This window comes from Macaca nemestrina, chromosome 17 (assembly GCF_043159975.1).
Source record: "Macaca nemestrina isolate mMacNem1 chromosome 17, mMacNem.hap1, whole genome shotgun sequence".
Lineage (NCBI taxonomy): Eukaryota > Metazoa > Chordata > Mammalia > Primates > Cercopithecidae > Macaca > Macaca nemestrina.
The window spans coordinates 62,567,780-62,571,364 of NC_092141.1; the positions used below are offsets into that span (position 1 = coordinate 62,567,780).

The 3,585-nt window shown below is 45.9% G+C and overlaps 1 long non-coding RNA gene across 1 annotated transcript; it reads left to right on the top strand.

Annotated features, from left to right (window-relative positions):
- Nucleotides 1-303: 303 nt before the first annotated feature.
- LOC139359629 (uncharacterized) lies at nt 304-2,501 on the top strand. The gene is made up of 2 exons (XR_011615807.1): nt 304-412; nt 2,252-2,501. It is a non-coding gene; the product is annotated as an uncharacterized lncRNA (long non-coding RNA).
- Nucleotides 2,502-3,585: the final 1,084 nt, after the last annotated feature.

Here is a 3,585-nt window from a genome sequence, read left to right on the forward strand (position 1 = left end):
ATGAGATTTTAAATTTTTAATTATGATGTCCAAGTAATAGCATTGAAGCAACTATCCTCTATCAGCATCTTTTCATAAAGGGAGGTCATACTTGTAGAAGAATGGAGTGGAATCTATTTTATGAAATTATTAAAAAACTGATTATATTTTCCACATTGTCCTCATTTTGTAGAGTAGGGGTGGAAACTTTATCACAGCATGGGTCTGAAGACAATTATTTAGAAACCACAAGAGACTTGTCCTGCTGGGTCTCATCTGGCTCTGACTTTTTTTTTTTTTTAATTTTATTATACTTTAAGTTCTAGGGTACATGTGCACAACGTGCAGGTTTGTTACATACGTATACATGTGCCATGTTGGTGTGCTGCACCCATCAACTCGTCAGCACCCATCAACTCATCATTTACATCAGGTATAACTCCCAATGCCATCCCCCCCCCCTCCCCCTAGGCTCTGACATTCTAGGATTAAAGTAAAGAGCAGTAGGACCCACTTTCCCTCTTGTGCTACTGAAACTGCCTTTACAAAAATTATGACAATTCTGACCTAACTGACTCCATCTTGCTTCTAACCTCCAAGCTGCCCTTGCTCATTCCTGGGCACAGGCCAAGCTAACTATGGGAGGAATTTAGTTTACTATTTAACTTTGAAACAAAGATGACAGTCCCTTCCTAAAACAAATCACCTCCTTGCTTGGGAATCAGACCTCCTTTGTAAGACTTTATAGTCTTTGTAAGACTAACAAATTAGCCACAAGATTAGATACTATAGCTCAGGAATTATGTAGCCAGAGGCCACAAGATTTCTAACCAGTTGCTCCTATAGATAACATTGTTGTAGGCTGGGCACAGTGGCTTATGCCTGTAATCCCAGCACTTTGGGAGGTGGGTGGATCACTTAAGGTCAGGAGTTCAAGACCAGCCTGGCCAACATGGTGAAACCCTGTCTCTACTAAAAATAGAAAAATTAGCTGGGTGTGATGGCAGGCACCTGTTACCTGTAATCCCAGCACTTTGGGAGGTGGGTGGATCACTTAAGGTCAGAGTTCAAGACCAGCCTGGCCAACATGGTAAAACCCTGTCTCTACTAAAAATAGAAAAATTAGCTGGGTGTGATGGCAGGCACCTGTTACCTGTAATCCCAGCACTTTGGGAGGTGGGTGGATCACTTAAGGTCAGGAGTTCAAGACCACCCTGGCCAACATGGTAAAACCCTGTCTCTACTAAAAATAGAAAAATTAGCTGGGTGTGATGGCAGGCACTTGTTACCCCCCCTACTCAGGAGGCTGAGCGGGGAGAATCGCTTGAACCCAGGAGGCAGAGGTTGCAGTGAGCCAAGATTGCACCACTGCACTCTAGCCTGGGCAACAGAGTGAGACTCTCTCAAAAAAAAAAAAAAAAAAAAGATAGCATTGTTGTAGTCTCAGCAATGCACCAAGATTTAACAGTTGCTCCTTGTCTGAGATAACATGCCGGGGAGTTCTTTGTCCTACCTCCAAGACAATTAAGAAGAGCAGACACAAAGTTGAGAAGTTGAGATTAGAGTGAAAGTTTAATAAGCAAAAGAAGAAAACTCTCTGCCAACAGAGAGGGGGCCCCGAACGGGTGCCCCTGTGAGGCTGGTGTCCAGGGTTTTTACAGACTGGGAAGGGGAAGGAATGTGCTTAGTTGCCTCAGGACCAATCAGGAGCTGAAATGATGATTCCTAGATGCTGCTTAGCTTGACCCAGGACCTATCAGGAGCTGAAGTGAAAGCTTGGCCCCAGACCTACCAAGGGCTGAAGTGATACTTCATAGAGGCCAAACTTATAGCCCAAAAAGGAAAGTAAAGTGTCCACTGGAACCCACGGAAGCCCACTGTACCCACACTCACAAAAGGAGAAGAAAGTTTGTCCTGGGAGCTTGCTGACTATACAAAGGACAAAGACATTTCTATGCTAGGCCTTGTTCCTTTATGTGAGTGAAATAGAGGTTTGTTGAAGTTTTTATCCAAATGGGCCTGAGGTTTTGCTATCTGTACAGCCATGGGCATGTCTCCAGGTACAACTTGCTGTGCTTGTTCCCTTATTGGTGCCTGCAGCTAGAATGTTTTCCTAGGCTGCTTTTTTATGTTATGTGGAGATGAGGCACTGACCTGTGGGCCGGGGGCTCTCTGGGGACCCTTCCCTTGCTATCTACCTAAGGCGAGCTAACTCACTCCTTTGAACATTACTGTTGTAAAACCGAAGATTGCCATTCTAGGTATTTTTCAGACCCTGTATGCTGATGGACGAGCTGGCACCACTCAGATCGGCAAACTGGCTCATCTGGTCTTGTGGCCCCCAACCAGGAATTCACCCAGCACAAGAACACAAGCTCTGACACCCTATGATTTCATCCTTGACCCAACCAATCAGCATTCCCCACTCCCTAGCCCCCTGCCTGCCAAACTATCCTTAAAAACCCTAGCTTCCAAATTTTCAGGGAGGCTGATTTGAGTAATAATAAAACTCCAGTCTTCTATTTCGCTGGTTCTGTACTTATTAAACTCTGTCTATTTCAATAATGCTGTCTCAGTAAATCGGCTTTTCTGGGGAGTGGGTACAATGAACCCACCAGGTGATTACACTGCTCCACCACATAGCTGATTACAACACCTACCCCTCTCAGACACCCTCAGCCCCAAGTTGGACCTATTCTTTGATTTTTACTTTTTTCCAAAATTGATCTCTACTTCTCACTCAGACCTCGGATCTCCCACATCATCTGACCCCCACAAATACACGTACACAATTCACTAGAATCATGTAGGACAACCAGGAAATTCTTTTTAAGGATTTCATGCTAGACTGTTTTTTTTTTTTTTTTTTTTTTTTGAGACGGAGTCTCGCTCTGCCGCCCAGGCTGGAGTACAGTGGCGGGATCTCAGCTCACTGCAAGCTCCGCCTCCCGGGTTCACGCCATTCTCCTGCCTCAGCCTCCCGAGTAGCTGGGACTACAGGCGCCCGCCACCTCGCCCGGCTAGTTTTTTGTATTTTTTGAGTAGAGACGGGGTTTCACCGTGTTAGCCAGGATGGTCTCGATCTCCTGACCTCGTGATCCACCCGTCTCGGCCTCCCAAAGTGCTGGGATTACAGGCTTGAGCCACCGCGCCCGGCCTATGCTAGACTGTTAATAGCTTAGTGAGTCATACTTTTATTTGAATATGTTAAACTCCAAAAAAAAAAAAAAATTCTTAAGTCAAAAGGTTGCATCGTTCATGGTTATTTCCCACAAGCTCAGTAGGTAGGGCTAATAATACTTAGTACCCTAATCTCCATCAGGAGTGAAGATGAAACTGGCTGCTATAAACGTGTCCCTACCCTTTCATGCTGTCAGCCCATTTTGGGACTCTACCCTAAACATGCACTTGAATGGAAGCACTAAACTCAGGGTCGTGGCGGTGTGGCTGGAGGAGGGGAACAGGCTCAGAAGCCGGCCCCGGGTAGGAGGGGCGAGGGAGCGATCCGGGCGCCGCTCCGCCCCTCGCATGCGCCTCTTGTTTTAAAAAAAAAAAAAAAAAAAAAAAAAGGCGCGGCCGTGTCTTGCGCAGGCGCAGTGCTGCGTG